Source organism: Corvus kubaryi, unplaced genomic scaffold (assembly GCF_017639235.1).
Source record: "Corvus kubaryi isolate FWS band 111438036 unplaced genomic scaffold, C.kubaryi_AGA036_p1.0 37392, whole genome shotgun sequence".
Taxonomy (NCBI): domain Eukaryota; kingdom Metazoa; phylum Chordata; class Aves; order Passeriformes; family Corvidae; genus Corvus; species Corvus kubaryi.
The window spans coordinates 130,459-150,161 of record NW_024581131.1 but is presented as its reverse complement, the minus strand read 5'-3'; the positions used below and the strand labels follow the sequence as shown (position 1 = coordinate 150,161).

General features: G+C 41.0%; 2 protein-coding genes across 2 annotated transcripts in view; one reads left to right on the top strand and one right to left on the bottom strand.

Moving 5' to 3' along the window:
• LOC121669451 overlaps positions 1-19,457 on the bottom strand; it is a 41,438-nt gene extending 21,981 nt beyond the window's left edge. The window contains exons 1-2 of the mRNA XM_042038411.1: positions 19,295-19,457; positions 18,413-18,487 (exon numbers count right to left, since the gene is read on the bottom strand). The gene's annotated coding sequence lies outside the window, so the exon portion shown is untranslated. The remainder of the gene's footprint in view (positions 1-18,412; positions 18,488-19,294) is intronic.
• A 121-nt stretch (positions 19,458-19,578) lies between these two features.
• AMPD3 (adenosine monophosphate deaminase 3) overlaps positions 19,579-19,703 on the top strand; it is a 33,684-nt gene continuing 33,559 nt past the window's right edge. The window contains exon 1 of the mRNA XM_042038407.1: positions 19,579-19,671. The gene's annotated coding sequence lies outside the window, so the exon portion shown is untranslated. The remainder of the gene's footprint in view (positions 19,672-19,703) is intronic.

The window sequence follows — 19,703 nt, the reverse complement described above, 5'->3', positions numbered from 1 at the left end:
GGGCCTCTGCCTTCCTTAGCAGACACCTGTCTTTCAAAACCGAGACAACAATTCTTTAAAGAGTTGTATATATGCATGGTTAAATAGGTTAGGTAGTGCACGCAGACATGCCCTTGCTTGGGCAGAAGACTTCAAAATTCAAAATGCCTTGAAACACAAAGTGGTAAGAGAGTTCATAAAGACTGTTTTATATTACAATAGAGAGTATTATATTTAAAAGTTATAGGCTTGTGGTTTACGTTGCTCAACTCAACACAGATAACAAAATCAAGCTCAGTTTACCCGCCCCCCCGCCCCAGTCTGTAGTTCTTCTCCAGAAAAGTGCCACCTTCTGCCCCACATTTCTCTTTCTCTCTATCATATGCCATTGGATGGATCTCTTGCCTGTCTTTTTGGTTACTACAAGGCACTGAAAAGAATACAGACAATAAAGAGAAAGACTTCCTGGTCTCACAGCAATATCAAGGCACACTTTAGCCTGGATCAGCTGTGTCAAGGAAGATGCAAACACTTTACCTTGAGAGCTATAATCTCTGCTCCCCTTGTCACTGACCACTGGAAAAAGCCCATGGCTGGTCCTCCTTCTTCAGGGAGAATCACAGTTTGTCTCACTGTGTTTTGCCAGGGTGGATATTTTTATTGAAGCAGTAAACAGAAATGTCTATTGCCTGCAAGCACCTTTCAGTGACATGCTTTCAAACACTTAGGCAAAAAGCATCAGGGAAGATGCAGGTTTTCAGGGGCTGCCAGGCAGGACAAACCACACGCTTCCTGTGGCTCCGGTGACACGCTTATGTTCTGCTTCTGAAAGCTCTGCAGGAAATGAGGAGACAGAAACCAGTTTCTCCTGGCAAAGAGCAGTTACCCTTTGGAATTCTGACTTGTACATTACAGCAGAGGCTTTGGCTAACAGGGCACTTTGAGGGAATCTCTGTGAACACAGACAGTGCAGTTGGATACCTGTCTTTAACACCAACACTGACAGACTCTTCTTGGCCTTGTCCTGGATGTCCCCTCTGGGCTCCTGAAGCAGCAGCTGAGCTCTCTCTGACCTTACTCTAGGACAGAGCTCCAGATATGTAGCTTTCCCCATGTTGGTGTTTCTGGCAAGGAGACTGTTACTCTTGCAAGAGTGGAAATGGGAAAACCTGCATTTCTCCAAAATCTGTATAGCCAGGAGTCAGGAGGATTCTTCTAACAGACTGCCAGCTGGACCAAGAATAATGAAGTTCCAAGGTTTAAACAGTGGTCTGCTCTGGCTATTCTTGATGTAAAAAGATACTTTTACTCTCCTCCCCTCCAGTTCAGTCCTCCCACTCTTTAAGTTTTTGGTTCCCTTTCTTGGACTTCTGCAGATTAAAATCAGAAAACAAACAGCATCCCTTCCCCCACTTCAGAAGAACGCTTTTTCCTGCTTTTCTTGGCCGATTGCTTCTTTCATACTCCGTGGGTATCCTTGGGATATCTCCCAAGGCAGGCTCTGCAGAAGGCCCAGCACCAAGCAGCGGGGCTGTCTAGTGCCTACCAACACTGACATGACCCTGAGTGGCTTAATTTTATAATTGCTGTCTCTTAGCTAGTACGGGAACTCAAACCAATCTCCAAGTCTTATGACCACATCACAACCTCCTGAAAGGAGCAGACACTTGCACTGGCCTCAGTCCCCTTTCTGAATGTTCCAGTGTACAGAGCCCATGCTCTTTGTTTTCCATTCATGTGGGAAATCCCAGAGAGCAGAACAAGAGGTTTCATTGTTTTACAAAACTGGTAACACCTTGATAGCTAATTTGGTTTAGGGCAAAAATAACTAAAAAAACCCCAAAGAAACACCCCCTTCACCTATTTCACCACTGTGCTAGAGATCTGTGACTCATATTCTCAAATTCTTTCTAGGAGTCTGAAATCATCAATCACTTGCCACAAGCATCTTCTGAGTAACATTAATGAGGGGCCACAGTGTTCTAAGATAGTTGATCTCTTTCTGTAACTGATTAGATTCACAATTAGTTAATTTGTGGATTATACCAGAGATTTAGAGACCTTAGCACTATTTTAAACCCTGTCAACATGATGCTTGAAATCATGTAGTTCAATAAATATTAGAGGAGCATGTTCTGGTAGCTCCTCCAACTTTTGACCAACAACTGAATAGTTTGGCAAATGTTGTTCAGTCCTTCAAACACAGAGAAAAACACAGAATTTGGACAAGAATGCACTTCCATTTCTTGGCCTTATCACAATCTTTACAGGTATAAAAATGCATCCAACCAAAATAAAATCCATCACAACATTTCCAAAAAATCTATCAGATAGTGCAGGAGTTTGACCTTGTCTGGCATCCAGGTGCCCACCAAGTCACTCTATTGCTTGTCTCCTCATCATGGCAGAGGAGGAGAAAATAAGACAGGACAGAACTTGTGGATCAAGGTAAAGGCAACTTAATAAAGCAAAACCAAAGGCTGTGTGCAAAGGAAAATCAAAAGATTTATTCTCTACTTCCCAACAGAAGGCCATGCCCAGCCACTCCCTGGAAAGCAGGGAGTCACTACATTTAGCAGTTGGTAGATTCAACTGATGGTGGCCTTCAGCTGCCTGTCTCTAGGATTGTCCTTTGCTCTTTCCCACAACAGTGAAATGGAATAATCCATCCCACAACAGGAAAATGGAATAATCCATCCATCCTTGCAAGCGTTCAAGGCCAGGCTGGGTGGAGCTCCGAGCAACCTGGTCTAGTGAAAAGTGTCCCTGCCCATGGCGAGGGGTTGGAACCAGATGATCTTTAAGGTACCTTCTCAACTTAAGTCATTCCATGATTCTGTGGTTTCTAAGCTGTTCCACTATAAAAACACTGATTCTGTGATATACAATGTGGTGATTTGGGACCAGTTTTTCATGCAGTTCAACTGTCCCTACAGTAGATGTGAAGATCTTTGGAAGAAGCAAGGCATAGGTATTGGGAAGGCCTCTCCTTGCAAGCTGAATCCCACTATGTCACTATTGGGTGTTATCAGCTGTCTTAGTTTCCATGCAAGAAATTAACAACTTATTGTTTATAAATCTGAACAGAGAACTTAATTCCTCCAAAGATTTGGGACATCAATAATACCTCCCTGTGACAGACCAATGATGACAGTCATTCTTAGGCTATCTACAACACACATTGGCACTTCAAAAGCAGTGAAAAAATGCATTTATGCTGTTCAATTGCTAATTAAAAGTGAAATACATTACCAGATCATTCTCATCTGAAACATAACAGATATACAACTGGACTACTGCAATTCGACTTGCATCAGAAGGGCCATGATAGTAGACCTTAAAGGACAGCTAATTAACTGACAGACAAACCAGCAAGACGTCAAAGAAATGTTGGTTCTTAACAGCTTTTTCACAATTAATAGTCAGGCTGTAAATTAGAACCCACATCTCCCACTGCCCATCCTCAAGTTCTAAGCAAAAGAGTTATCTTACTGTTCATTTACATAATAAATGAGGTTTTGGATCAAATGTTAATCCAAATTTAGACTCACATATCTTATTTGGAAATATGAAGAGAACTGGGGGTCTGACTGATGCCATGTGCATATTGGGAACAACACAACATTGCAGAGTTAGAGAGTTTTCACTAATTTAAATTTCAAATTTTGATTTAAACTGCAAAGTTCATAGAATATTGAGACCAGGGTAAAGGAATATTGGAAGGAAGACCCTCCCTTTCTCAAGGAGGATTGGGTAAGAGAGTACCTAAGCAAACTTGACATCCAAAAATCCATGGGCCCTGATGGGAAGCATCCACAAGTGCTGAGAGCTGGCAGACCTCATAGTGAGGCCGCCCATGATCATCTTTGAAAGGTGCCGGTGATCAGAAGAGGTGTCTGAGGACTGGAAGAAATGTCACCCCAGTCTTCTAAAAGGGCAAGAAGGAGGACTCAGGGAACTACCAGCCAGTCATCCTCACCTCAGTCCCTGGAAAGAAGACAGAGCGCCTCATTCTGGAGGCCATCTCCATCCAGAGGGAAGACAAGAAGGTGGAATCAGGTAGATTCACTATGGGTAACTCATGCTTGACCAACCTGATTGCCTTCTACAATGAGAGAACTGCCTGGAGGGATGAGGGGAGAGCAGTGGATTTTGTCTACCTTGACTTCAGCAAGGCTTTTGACACTGTCTCTCACAACATCCTCATAGGCAAACTCAGGAAGTGGAGACTGGATGAGTGGACATGAGCTGGATTGAGAACTGGGGTGTTCTCCGCAAGTTATGGAAGAACAGTTTTAAAGTATTTCATTAAATAAATTATTTACCAGTAAAGAAACTGGGACAATTCTAAATGCTTCCAAAAGCTAAGCATCTAAGATGTTTTATCATATGAACCACTTAATTTATGTCTAATATTCAGAAATTCATCATTATTTCCTCAGTAAAACGTCATTCCCAATAATTCCATATTAATTAAATGTATTATTAATTTTCATAATAATAAAGTACATACTTGGAAGTAAATTGCCATTACATTGTGTTCTCCAGCATTTTGTTGAAGGTGGACTATTTTACAGGCTTTCATTATTCCTAGGTTATTTTAACTCATTTTTCCTGACAACTGGGGCACACCTATAAATTACTATCACTGTTTGTGGCAGCAGATAAGCACCAGTAAACTCAATTTAGAGGCTATCTCCAGCCTCTAGATCTTTTTTTTTATTCACCCACATCTCTGAATTCCTGTCAGCATCAATTTAGAAATGCCTCCTTTTAAGTGATGCTATATTCTGGGTGATCTTTGCTGCTCTCCTGGCAGCTTTGTCATCCCCTGCAGCTCATTTCCTTTCCTTCTGTTTCAGAGTCACTATCCAGGTCAACCCTTTTCTTGCTGAATGGAGCTTACAAGCTCCCTGCAGCACACTGTGACAACTAAATCCACTTAGGATTTAGTCATGAGCCAGAGACATCCCACATCACGCAGCTCCATTATTGCTTCATGCATCAGACATATGCCTCTTGAAATGCAAGAGCAGGAGACTTAATTGAGTCAATTTTAACTTGGAATTTTCTCTCTAATCTAATTTCAAAAGGTTGTATTAAAAAAAAAAAAGATATGACTGGTGCTATGTAATGCTGCAAGTTTGTTTCCCTCCCCTAAATAGCCTTCTAATTTCACTGGAATTAATTGCATAAAGCAAACTGGATTTACCTCATGTTCCTCATGTTCTTTCTGTGGATTTTAGATTAGATATCTTGTGACTTTCTTCCAGTGAGTATGGATATGAAAGATGACAAGGTAAGTGTTGAGCTGAACAGGAAGAACTTATTGTGAGGTGGTAGGCTGAGGAATTGCTTCCCAGAGGATGGAGCAGAGCTCTCTTCCTGGGATTTCTAAAAGTCATTTCAATGCAGGGGCATGAGATTGAATGGGTCTCAGTAGTCAGGAGAACACATTAAACACTTTCTGGAGCAAAGTTCTAGCATATTCTACCCTTTATATCAAATGCTATTTGCTGCCTTAGTGTCACACTAATTAATTTCATTTAATGGCAAATAAAATTATCCATGTTGCTTTGTTTGTTTTGCCATAGTTCTGTAATTGATCTGTTTGCTAAAATGGTGTTGTGTTCAGGTATCAGTGAGATGTGGACTCACCCTCTCATGACATGTTTTGTGTTACGAAGGAAATTAATTTGGGGGGAATAAGATGACCCTGCCTATTCTATTTTTACAGGCCTACTCTATTTTTATTTTTCGTTACTTGTTGGTTTTGGGTTCGTTTTTTTTTTGTAATGTGGTCTCTTCTACAAATAGATACTTAACTGGATTTGGACCTACATTCAGCATTTCTGGACCTTATTCCCTTCACATTTTCTATTGAGATCAATATACTGATGTGACTTGTGGAGCTACAGGGGTATGAAAGCAGTTTGAGAGAGGTGTCTCACAGGAGCTGAAGGAAGGAAGAAGCCCAAATCGCATCGAAACCCTGCAAGAGCTAAGCCCCAGCCTTTGGTCCTGCTGTTCTTCATTTTTTGAGTTTTATTCATTCTGAAAGGAATTTGTGGTCCCTTGGCAAAAGGGAAGCAGACGGATTCAGAGATGACCTCTGCCTCAGAAAGTGATGATTACTGGAATTTGGGAAGATATACAGAGAAAGGGTGACTCAACACCTGCCTTGTCCTTGTGCACTTTATGTAAGCACCCATTCGTTTTGCTTTAGTCATTACGACTTTATAATAACGTTGTACAATGCTTATGAGATCTGCTCACCAGTTTTTATGCTAGAACACTTTGATATTAATCTAAACCCAGAGTATAAATCCATAAACAAAGTAAAACACACAATCACTTTCATTTGCAGAGGTATTCAGTAGAGTACAGAAACCAATGTGAAACCCTCAGGCAGGACCTTCCCAAAGTGATTTTGCAGGACAAAGGCAGAGAGAAACCCCAAACCCAAGCATATAGAACAGTTAAAACCTTGCAAATACAACACATGGATCCACACAGACCTTGGGAACATATTTTTTGTGCAGAAACCCTGTAGCTGTGTACAGCACAGGGCCCTATGACCTGATTTTTGGAATCCTGTATCTGAGGTGTGTGATTTGCTCAGCAAATAGTAACTGAGCTGCTATTTTTAAGCAAGATTTCCCCTAACCTGAGGATGCCTCAGGAGAATCTCAGCACTGGGCTCATCAGCATTTTTGCAGGGCTGGCGGAGGCTGCACTGCTCTCCTGCAGAACAGGGGTGATTAGTGGAAGGAATCACTGCTTCTGTTGGGCAAAAGAAACACCAGATATCTAGGTCTTGTGTTCTATCCCCTCTGAGACCATCTTTTTCCCTCACCATTCCTTACAAATCATTATTTTTCTCTTCAAGGACTGAATCATGGCGCCCTGCCTGTGTCCTTGTTAAGATCTCAGCTAGAAAAATGCTTTTGCTTAAGAAAATAACATCATGGGAAAGGCCATGGCAACACAAACACTTGTTTTGCCAGAACACATTTATACTGGATGGGTGGATAGTTCAGATGGCCATGAACACTTAATAAAGATCATTTTTCTGGTAATTCCCCAAGGCATTTCCTTCAAAAAAACTATTATAGAGAGACAGGCATTTCAGTGGAAACTGCCAGACTTAAAACAAATATGATTATCTTCTTTTCATAATTTTTCCTGTCACCTTAGCAATCTAGGGAGGGCAATTTCTAGTCTAAATAAATTGGATTGTATCATGCCTTTTCAAATCATCAGTCTTTACTAAATTTTATTTTTGCATCCAAAATCCTAATAACAGCCTGTAACACATTTACATTCCTGCATTCTTGCCTCTATTTTGTTGGGTACACAGTATTCCTTTTCTTTTTTTTTTTTCCCCTCCTCTCTCTCCCTTTGGTAATATGACCATTCTGCATTTTTCCAGATTTGGAAAAACAGGAATGTTTTCAGCCTTCAAGTTAGTATTCAAACAACAAGAAAAAAAAAGGCACCTCTGGCCTTCAGGCACGAATTTAGAACATTAAACTACATGCAGAAAGAAGCAATATGAAATCTAGGATAAGGAAGTCAAAACTGTCTAAGGAATTTCACAGATTGAGAGAATTTAAGGGCAGGATGAAACAACAGCTCTCTGAGTTTGACTCCTGTTTGGGAAGGCGACTACATTTTGCCCATTTATTACTATGCTGAGATCCACAGCGCTGTTCAGCTGAAGCATTGCTTCCAGAAAAGTACACTGCTTTGAAGTGAGAACATCAAGAGGTAGAAAATCAGCACTTTCCTTGACACCTATTAATCACACATACTGTTAAATAGCACACAAGCTTCTCATTTGAATTTGCTGCTTTCCCCCTACTGCCCTCAGTTCTTATTTTCCCCTCTTTCCACAATATTAGAGAGTCCTTATATTGTGATAACTTCACACAAAGGAATTATTTGTGGAGCAATCTACTCACCCTTGGTGCATGGATCTGTTCAAACTGCACCAATGTGTGCCCCCCAAACTGCTGCACTGGATTTCATGTCACTTGTAGCACTTTACTGCCCTTCATTTGGATAACCAAGAAATACAGTGTGTATTTTCCTGAAACATCCTAAATCACTTGTTACAAGTAGATACCACATTGCCTGGAGTTATCTAGAACCCTGCTCTGAAAGTTCCAGGTAGAGGCTCTCCTGTCCAGTCCACTTGCTCCGGTCTCCCTTCCTGCAGCTAATTAAGACTTCCTGTCTCATGTTTCCAGTTTTTTGAAGTTTTGCTCTCCTGAAGAAACATTTGGAGTAAAATATTCATCAAACTTCCTTGTCTAATTGCTTGGTCAAACTAAGATTTGAAACAAAGGACTCCCTTTCACTCCTAATCTCAGATAGAAAGGCTTTTCTAGCAGATGTGGATACACATTCATGCACAGGTATTAAAAAAATACCTGAACATTAAAAACAGGGCAAAAAATTTCCATTACATAGATAACATTCCCTCAAATATCACAACTATGATTATAATTTTTTGACCAAGGTAACCTTTTATCAGCTCCTGAATTATGAAAATAAAAGAAACAACACTTCTTTAGCTCCTGATCCTGCAAGGATTGAAGACTGAAAAACCTGTCTGTGAATGGTGTGGGAAGCTGACAGACTGGGGCTCACCACCTCAGACAGTATCTCAGGGCAGGTCTGAGAGAGGAGGCTCTGCTGCCCTGTTCTGTCCTTTCCTGTTGCCCAGCACAGGTCCTTGTCATTGCCCCTGCTCCACAGCTCCTGCCACACATCTGGAAACAACACACTTTTCCTTCAATCTGTCACAGTATTTAAGTCTGCTTAGAGGACAGAAGCATCTGCCACAGGGAGGGAAACAAACAGCAAGTTGCTCTGTCCAGTTCAAAACAGATCCAAAAGCCCAGTTCTTCTAAAAGATCCTCCAAGTGAAATGTCAGAGTTGGGCTTTGACATATTGGGAGTCAGAGAAACAAGCAGTGAAAAGGCTGGCAGAACAAACATGGGCATGCAACAGGGAAATATTGCCTTGGCATTGGGGATGTGAAAAGTCATTCTGCAGAAGAAGGCCAGATTCCATGTTTAATGACTGCTTGTCTGAATTTAGGACTATGTGATGCACTTAAACCAGTAAAGCTGCACAATGGTATCAGTGGGTACAGGCATTAAGATCTAGAGGATAATCCTATCCTTTTGTACTGCTGTACCTCACTCAGGCTTACAACCACCATCATTTATCAGTTGAGGAAACATTCCCATCTTGACTTTCACTGTAAATTCTTCACTTTGATTTTCTCCTTTACAGTTTTCCTTTTGTTGCTATTCATTCCCTTTCCTTTGGAGTTTTACTCCCTCTAATAACTCCTCTTTCTTCTCATGCTTAATTCTAATTGCCTCCAATCAAAGTTTTGTTAAGCATTCCAAGTCATGCCATTAGATTTTAGGGTTAACTGTTCAAAGACAACTAATGTCATTCAGAATGTTATTTCAAGTTGCCTATTTGTGGAGTCCTGAAGAAAATGCTGCAAAAGTTTACAATGAGTTCATGTGTAGAATATTGTAATGGATTTTCTTCTCTCCAGGGAAGGTGATGGGTGTAACCACTGTAGCATAAGCTATTCCACAATAGTTGCTCTTAAATAACTAGTTGCAGCTTTTAGAAAAGCTCAGAAACACTTTATGCCATGAGAGCTGTATCAGTCGATTTCCTTGTGCAGACAGAAGCTTCGTAAACAGGGCAGCTTGGCACAGGACCTGCTTTAATGTAAACTTTAAGTCTGCAGAAACTGGATATATCATGGGTTTGTGCACTACATCAACTGGGGAAAATGGAAACTCCACTGACTCAGACAGGTCTTTTCTGGTCTCTTTTCTATGAACCACAATGTTGGCTCTCCTCTGTCCCTAATTGTTATATTACGAACTTTCTGGCCTCCAGCTCTTTGTTCTAATGATTAAACAAGACTAACATTTTTTTGAGGTCATAGTGATAATATGATAGTCCCTTTGAAGGGATTCAGTAAATACAATACAGCAGTAGTGCACTGTGGTATTATCAGAACCTTAATTTTGACTTTTGGCAATATTATCACTGAAGAAATTCTGGTTTTAAAAACTTAAAATGTATAGCAGGCAGAAGAACCACCAATAATAATCAAAACAGGTTTATAAAGCACAAGACTCAGTTTCCTTTCCTGAGCACACTGGGCAACCTCTAAAAGGAGTCCAGCTGTTAAGAGATTCTTAGAATCATGCCCCTCCTGCCTAAGATGGCCATCCAGAAGTAGCTTCCAAAAGAACTACAATAACTCTGACTCACTCTGAGATTCCTGGTAAGCAACTGATTTTCAGTAGTTACTGCTGGCCATGTGGGATTGACTCCAGCATTCCTAGGCACCTATGTGGAGATCAAAATAAACCAGCTTTTTTGACAGCATTTGCTTCTTCTTATGGACTATAGAGAATCTTAAAACACCAGCTTAAATTTAGCCACTATCTTTCAAACTTCCAAAGCTAGGTCAGATCAGCTCCCATGTCCAAAGCCTGCCCTACCTTTGAATTATACATATTTTAGATTGCTAAATGGACATTAGGATTTAAATTAATCACTGAATGATGTCTAGCCAATCTATGTGATTAGACCGGACTTGGACAGGAAGAAAAAAGAAAAAAGAAGAAAAAAAGGAGAATGATTATGGGACACTGATTTCTGTCATGGACCCAGGAAGAGGTGGTTTGTCTCAGAAACATCAGTGGCTGTTCCTCGTGTGACACTTTCTGTCCTCTGTCCTACATCTGCCAAACCAGCAGAAGCTGACAGGTTGGCTCAGTCTCTGCTTTGACCATAGTTTTTTCTCCATAGGGCAGCAAAATTCTCTTTTGCCTTTTTGTTGAGTAGTTGATCTGCACTCACATTTGCAGGTTACATTAGGAGAATAAAGCCAGCCCAATTATTTAAACAATAACTAAAAAAATCATGTTTCTTTGTCACTAGAAGTTATCCACAGATGCAGAAAATGACAACATTAATATGTAATGGAGGAAAGGACAGTGGATGACAAATGTTGAGCAATTAAATCTGAGCTCAGCACAAGAAATTATGAGGAAAAAAAATCAGTGTAAATTGTGTGCGTGTCTTGTGTGCACGCTGGCACACTTATTGCTGGGGGGAGAAGATAACAGCCAGTGAAGCTTGCTGCACGATTTTAAGGGAAAAAGTATGAAACATGCAATGTGGCCTCTTCCCAGCTTTCTGACCAACTCCAGAGCACTGCATCAGGTTTGATATGCCAGCCTGTCAGAAGGACAGCTCACAGAAGGAAGGTCATGCTACAGAGAAAAACTGATTAAATGTATGCCCAGAAGCAGCAGGCAAGGGAGCAGCACAGCTATTGGAGGGATCTAAATGTCAAGCAGAAATCAAAACATGTAACTGGAAATTATGATATATGAAAGTGGCTGAGGATAAAGACAAGAAAACCTTTTGTCTAGACTTGGGAGTCTCTAGTGAAGTAATAGAAATTTCCACATACAATTTAACAATTCTGGCACCCATAACTGTACATTTTGTAAGAATCAAGAGCTATCAGGGATTAATATGGAACACTACGAGCTGTTTTCCCTCTGACTGTTAATACCTAGATGTTGCTCTTGCACACACAAGTCAAAAAACCATGAAATTGTGAATTTTAAACACTAGATGGCTCCATTGACTTTTTAAATGCATCATTTCCCAAGCTTGCACAGAGTTTTGAGAATACCATTCAGAGTTGTGTTCCACTGACAGTCATAGATACTACTCCTACTAAAAAAAAAAAGAATTAAAAAAATTGTCTTCAGCCTGTGACCAACATGGAACTGATAGCCAGTGCAAGAGGCAAAAAGCCTTTCAGTTTCTCCACTGTGTTATAATGAATTTTCACAGTTAATTGTGTTCACAGGATGCCTGTGTGGTGCCTAAGGATGGAAAATGAAGGCTATGGATTCTGGCCCCTGGCATGGAGAAAATTGGCAAAAGTGGTTTTAAGCTGTTGATATGCTCTTCCAACCTTCTGCACCCATCTGTGTCACACTGGCACAAGAAAAAGTCATGGAAGCACCCATTCCTTCCTACTGCACTGCAAAATGCTGAAAAGTTACCTTGAGGGATTATCCCTGAACAGATTCAGCACATTATAAACTGTTAAAGCACATCTGGAAAAGCAAAGAGACAGAATATATGTGAAGTTTACTCTTGCTCTTTTAGCAAATATCCAGTTTCAGTACAGATTACTAAATGAATGTTTCCATACAGCAAATTTACCTTTCCCCATTGTTTTGGGGTAGCACATATAAGTCTAAAATTTTTACTTCATTCTTATGAGTTTTGAAGAAAAACTACATTGATCTGAAAAAACAAAGTTGAAGAAACACCAGTGTGATGGTTTATTTTTTATTTATCTACTCATTTAAGTTCTAGACTCCTCTGATATTTCTGTTTTGTAAACAAAAGGTTGCTGTAGCTCAAAAATTAAATATTAGGGAAGGCAGGCACTGAGTTCAACACCTCTTCTTTTCTTCCACTTTAGCTCTGAGAAGACTGGCTGTGTCCCTACTATCAGCTTATTGTACAGGAGATGACAGGAATAAGCCACTCAAACACTGACTAATCTAGCAGGTCACCTTCCTTTTCACACCTTCTGCCATCTGCTCCAGCCTTTATTGACTACCTGAGTCTCAAAGGGATTTGTTCATGTTGGAGCTGCTCCCTCTGGAAATCCTTTCTTTTCCACTACATGATCCAGCAATGAGTTTATTACATACAGAGACCCTCCCCACAGATCCTGGGCTTTAGGAACACATGAAAAAGGAAAGGGTTATGAAGGTATATGGTCAAAAATTACTCAGTAGAGAACCAGAGCAAAGCCCTGAGCAGAGCACTCCTTTACACCAATCCTTCAAGGTGTCCATGGAATTCAAGGCCTTTCCATGGAGAAAAAAGGCTAAGGAAAAGGCAGAAAAACCCCAAATCAACATAAAACCAAACCACCAACAAAACCCCAAACAAACCACTCACCCCCAACTTATCAGGGTCACTAAATCTAACAGGAAAGGCGTGGAAAGTTGCAGGATCAGAAATCAGTATAGAGAGAATTGAGTAAGGCATCAAGAACAGAAGCCCTGACAGCATCTACTGCTCCATAAAAGTATCCCAAGTGTTCATCACCTGATGATGCTCTGCCTGCGTATGAGGGGACAAGCAAACAGAACAGGCCCCACCATCTCTGCGATCTTCCCTAATATCTGCTAAAGACAGAGTTCTGAGCTATGAGGCTCTTTTTTCTTGCCCTGTTGGCACTTAAGTGACTTGGAAATCTGCCTCTGGACACAGGCATCAGAATCAGTTCCTTCAATTGTGGCAGCAGCCTAACCATAGAGCTCGAGGTACACAGAACTTTGTAATTTCCCTTTGTCCACGGAGGATTAACTTTGCTCCGTGCAATAACTGGGAATTAGTAAAGTCTTTCCTAGACCCAGAAAAGGGCACAACTATGACTTAGATATGTGTGCTATTTATTTCAATGGAAGGGAATGTCCTGCAGGTCAAGGAAGAGGTGGGACTTTGACGAAACCCGAGTGGAAAGAGCCACTGCAGCGAACAGGTCACTGTAGAGCCGGAGAGAGAGATGCCCCAACACCGCCAGCAACGCTTTTCCCTCCGTTAATGTATAGGCTGCGCCGGCACGAACAGGGAAGGCTCCGACAGGGGCGGGAGGTTACGTAAGGGGATATCTGCATTCCTTGCGTAACTCGGCTCTTTACATAACCCCGGCCCCGGCCCCGGAGCGGGGAGGGCGGCACCGGCGGCACCGGCGGAGCGCAGGGCGCACCCGGCACTGCCCGCCCCGCCAGAAAGGAAAGGCGCTGTTCCTGCCTAAAGGAAAAGAAATAAAAAAGATGGGAGATGTCACAGACTGCAGATTCCCATAGCTGATGGGTTAGGTGGGCTTTATGGAAAGAAGACAGGAGTTTTTAAAGCAGTTTTTCATAGAGAATCATGGAACTATCAAGTTTGGAAGAGACCTTCAGGATGATCCAGTCCCCCACCAAGCCCCTGTAACCCCTAAGTGACTAACTCACATCACCCAGATCCAGATGCACCTTGAACACCTCCAGGATGGGGACTCCGCCACATCCCTGGGCAGCCCATTCCAACATTTGGCCATCCTGACAGTGAAAACATAAATACAAGACAGGCCGGGCCATAGCAATTTTACACAGGCAGACTGGATAAAAATAATAAAACAATTCCCACTCCCAGTGAAAATTTAAGTTTCTACAGGAGAATAAGAAAATTCTCTGTTGGATTGCTTGCAAACTGCCTGCTTAGCGCCACACAAGGATCACACAGAAGGTTTATTTGGGCTGTAAATGGTCACTAGGAATCCCCATGTACAAATGAACTCCCGGGTAGGAGGTTGCAGTTTCACTGACACTTGTGAAAGGAGAGACTTAGAAAATACACTTGTAAAACAAAGAGAAAATGGGGGATAATCTGGGGACAGGGAAGGCTGCAGTGCAGCAACACCTAGCCCAGGGTTTATTTAAGGTTACGTGACCTTTGTGTAAAGTCATGTCTAAACCACATCTTGCACTTCCCACGTCCTGGGCAGTTATGTGCTCCATCTGCATCCCACAGATACCTGTTACTTGGGAAGGAAACTTCCAATGTGAGGGCCAAAGAACCCAGATGCAAAGCCCTATCACAAATGATTACAGAAACTTAATGGCCAGTAATAATACAAATGCAGAACTGAGTAGCACTTAACAGAACTATTTGCATTTCCCTACAAACTTAATATGTAAACTAATTCTAAACATAAAGGTTAAATTTCAGTACTGATTTTTGCAGAAATCACCAAATTCAGAATATTTTCATTTTAGGGGTCTCCAAAAGAGACCACAAAGTTCTCCTCTGTGAGCTGTAATTATACTGTTTTATTATTTATCATGCACTGGCAGTGTCTAATTTATTAGACTGTTGCTTGCTGAATATTTTATTTTATGTGCATTCCGAGCAAATAAAATTCCTCATAAAACAAAGTTGAGTAAAAGAGAATTGTACATCAGAGTTGTGGTTAAAAACTATTTCTACTACATTGCACATAACAGATTTGATATGTAACTTCCAGAAAATTCTGTTTTATAAATCAGATTTAAGGTCATTCAGCTACACATACAGGTTTGTATGACGCATTCAGATCTCTCCTTCTTTGAACAGTTCCAGAATTTCAGATAAATTATGTATAAAGTCAGAGAAAGGCAGTCTTCCATCTGGGGTAGCTACTTGCAAAGTCCAAGCTAAGTAGGTTTGAGACAAACTGGTTTTAAACCAGCATTTTACGTGGCTGTTGTGACAAAGGCAGTTAGCAGATGCCAGCAAAGAATTCGCCAGCTGGCTGGAAAGAAATTTTTCCAAATATCCACACGATGACTTACAATTCCAAACACACCAAAGAGTCCCATCTTGCTTGTAAACCTTTCTTGTGCAACAAAATATTACAGTATATTCTATTTATAAACTCATGGAAAACGTTTATGTTGTTTCAGACTCCAATTATTAGGACTGTACAGGTAGTTTCCCAGTTTATTTTTAAAGCAGTGGCTGAACAGTCACATCCTTTTGCAATTTCTATGGTTCTCACTTCCATTTCTGGTTTTAAACAAACCGGTTTATACTTGCATACTCTATGTATTTTATTTTATAATAACATACTACAGGACAATTATACTCACAGGTATCCTCTCAGAAAGGAGAATGTCACTTGGCTGAAAACTCCCAAGGAACTGGATTCCACACCTAGAACTCTCAGTTCTAATGTCAGTACAAATCATTCAAAAACATTTTGCATTTTATACAAGCCTAGTAGCATCTTATATGTACATATTCCAACTACTCAATATGAAGTTTACGAAAAACTTGGTCTAATCAAAGTTTCTCCTCCTAGTTCTCATCTCACATCCCACTTTCTCAAATGGCCTTGAACAATCTCCAAAACACAGGAAATTTGTTGCTTTTATTTAGAGTAGGAGCCAAACGTCTAGATTTACAAATTCCTCTTTAATTCAATACTGAGAAAGACCAAATCATCTGTACCAAGAGTTCTCAACTGCTCTAATTCAATTACTGAACTGAATACTCATATGCCCAATTAATTTCTACAGGCTTTTTTGAAAAGCAGTGGATAAGAAATATGATGCTTTTTGATTTGTTGACTTTATAAAACTGACAGATATGATTTGCTCTGTATCATTTCAATCATTCAGTGGAGCAATTTTCTCCATTTCTGAATTATTATAATTTGCTATATTATTTTGTTTAAAAAAGGAATAATTCTTCCTTTATAGTATTTGATAAGTATTTGATATGCAATTCAACTGCATTTCACATTTGGCATAAACCTCCCCTCTGACTTTTGGAGATAACTTCATTTAACTTTGAGGGTTTTTTTCTGTTGGAATATCAGTAAGTAAATCCATGTGTGCCAAGCATATCATTAACTGAACTGACTGAAGATCAGAAAAGAAGGTACTAATATTGCTTGGGTGCCACTAATGGGTGCTTTATAGATTGAAATATTTCATTTGATCCATTAGTTGTTTTGTTGTTATCAATATCACAGGCAGTTGTATGAATCTATTTACAAAATGAATTCAAACTCCATTAGCTTTTAAGGCACTACTCAAATGAAAGCAGTCTCTTACAACAGCTGAAACAATTACAAGTGAATATGAGAGACCATTTTGATGAATATGCATTCCAGCAGTAATCATCTCCCAGACAAGATTTGTCTGTTCCTAAAAATAATTGTTAATAATACAGATGTATATTTAGGCATTTTTTACTGTTTTGTTCCATTCCTCTGTAAATGTTGACATTTAAAACTTTATTACATTTCCTCTTGTTAAAATAGACTGACTGCAAAAGAGAAAATACCATGTGCACTGAAATAATCACGAGTTTACTACTGTCACCAAAAGAGTAGTCTCTAAAGTAGGACCCTTAAAGCAAGTTGAAGACGTAATAGAAATACACATTTAAAAAATAATAATATAAATAAATGTGATCAATTGTAACTTGGTAAAAAAAAGTGGATAACTTTTTCTTGTATAGCAAGATTAGAAAGATGAAAATAAATGCATTTTTACACAATGCAAAATTTACCTGAGAGAACCAGGGCTTGCTACACAACAGAAGTGAACTAACACCCAGGTGGCTTCAGAAAGTACTGACATTTTACAATAGGTATCCCAACATTTAAAATAACTCTGGAGACACTTGCACTACTTTCAGTGTGTGGTGTGTAAAAGCATAATCTACCTACAAACAGGACTGGCAGACAGGCTTCCTCATGGGGCAGACAAGGTGCTGACTGGCAGTGTAGGTGCCAATGGAAGAGTACAACAACATCTGTGTTGAAAATACGCTATTTCACTGTCAGCTCAGTGTCACTGCCATTCCCCAAGGATACATGTGAATTGTTCATTATGAGAGCAGAGATGGGACAGGAAACTAGGCCCATTATTCAAATGTATGCTCTTAAATAACTGACCATAATAATTGGTTCTGCAAAATGCCAGAGGACTTGAAGTATTCTCTTGTTAATTTATTACCATTACCCTATTCTTACAAGCCACCCTGCTCTTATTACAGATCTTGCAATAATATTTTCTTAATGCTTCAATTACTACAGATGCATTTACTAAGCTATGATCTCATTTTGCTTTTGAAGTTTTCCAATTTGTTACAAAAGGAAAGCTTACTTAAATACTCATGGTTGCCTATAACAAGTGCCCTGTGTCCTACACCCTTAGGGGTTTGCACTTCAGTGCTCACAGAAGCCTTTTCTTGGCTAAGATATTTTTAAGGTCTCCTTTCTGTGTGAATTCTCTGGCTGTGCTAACACGTGAGCTCACACTGCAATGTTCTCTCTCTTCGCTCGGGGCGTACGGAGCTGCCCGTTTGTGTGTAAGAAAGCTGAGGAACACAGTTATCTTCCAGACCGTTATTTTTGCACTGCGGTTGGCACAAAGTCAGCACGAGAGGGAACTCTCGCCAGGCTCTTGCATCCCACAGAAGAGATTAAATCAAGTGCTGAGGCAAGACTCATGTGCCAAGCTGAGAAGAGAAAACCAAGAGGCCGTGGGATACTTGAATCCAGCAGGCAGGGCACAATTATGATTTGGTGTACATCAAGCTTAAACTTCAGGAAAACTGCCGTGATAGCAGGCAAGTTTGAACAAGTTCAGGCAGGTGGCTGGGAAAAAGGAAGGAAGCAGCACTAACAGATTAGGAATCGAGGGGTGTAGTGAATGGCCAGCAGCAACAGGTGTGCTTTACTCACATATCAAATGGGCAGGGCAGCTGTGAGTCAGAGGTATAGACACTTACAGTATGTGGTTTTCTGGGTGGCAGATATTTTCTCAGGGTGTTGCCAGCAGCAGCTGATGAAGATATTCGCAATTACTGTGGGAAAAGCACGTACACACAGCATAAGTCTTTTTTCCAAGCTGAGAAACCATGCCTATTTAGTAGTATTAATATTGTTTTAAATATTTTTTTTATTATGGCTGGCTCATTTTTGAATGCTTTGGATTGCTACATGCCTCATACAACAGCTGTGGCCATAATTCTTAGCCTTTTTCATGAGCAAATGAGGGTGACTGTGCTGACAGTTGTCTAAGAGTCAAAATATCCGGTCTTCTTTGCGACTCGGACTTAGGATGGACAACTCCTTTATTTTCACTCCATTTCTTCACTAGCTGTGTGAAGTAAAGGAGTTTCTGAAGCCAAAATCCCCTGAGATTTATGCATGGAGCATTTCTATGCCTACCATACTGGGGGTCCACAGGACTATCTGATCCCTGATGTTTTGGGACATCTATTTTTAACTGCTTTTTACACCAACTACCTTCACTCACGTGCATTCCCAGTGCTTTCCTGCATTGTAAAGATACGTTTACATCTAAATGTCTTCAGGTTAGACTCCAAATATTGTAACCGAAACTTACCAAAATGTCCCTAGAACTTTCAGCTTCAGGGCTGGAATCTCTCAGAATAAGGTCAAATTATTTTACACGCTAATATCCTCATTCCTGCTGAGTCACGCTGGGTTCGAGCTTCACTTATTTGCCTTGGCCTATTTAGCCGGAAAATTTCTCGGGGTTTTGTTTATTTTTTTAATACAGACGAGCACCTGGACCGTGTTGCTACACTGAAGGGCAGACGCTGTTGAGAACTCTTTTGAGAGGGACACATTGCCAGCACACTTACCGGCTGTCATTCTGCACTGGCCTCACGACTTTCTGGTCTCGAACCGAAGTTTGCTACGTTAAAGCGCTTTTCGAGGAGTTTTGAACGACGCGCTCGTGGGAGGCGGCACGGCTGAGGCGAATCAAGGCGGGCTGGGTTCCCTCCCTCCCTTTCTTCTCTCCCTCCCTCCCTGCCGCGCCGGCCGGGGGCCATGTGACAGCGCGACTTCTGCCTTCAAGCCGCCGACGGGGAAAGGGAAGGGGCTACACTTTCCCCGCTGCTCCGGCTGCCGCTGAGACCGCGGCCCGGCGGGGGAGGCGCTGCCCGTCCCCCGTCACAGGTGCAGCGGGCGCCCGCAGCGCCGCGACCCCGGAGCGACAGCGCCGGCCCTCACAGAGGTACGGAGCTTGAAGGCAGAAGTCGCGCTGTC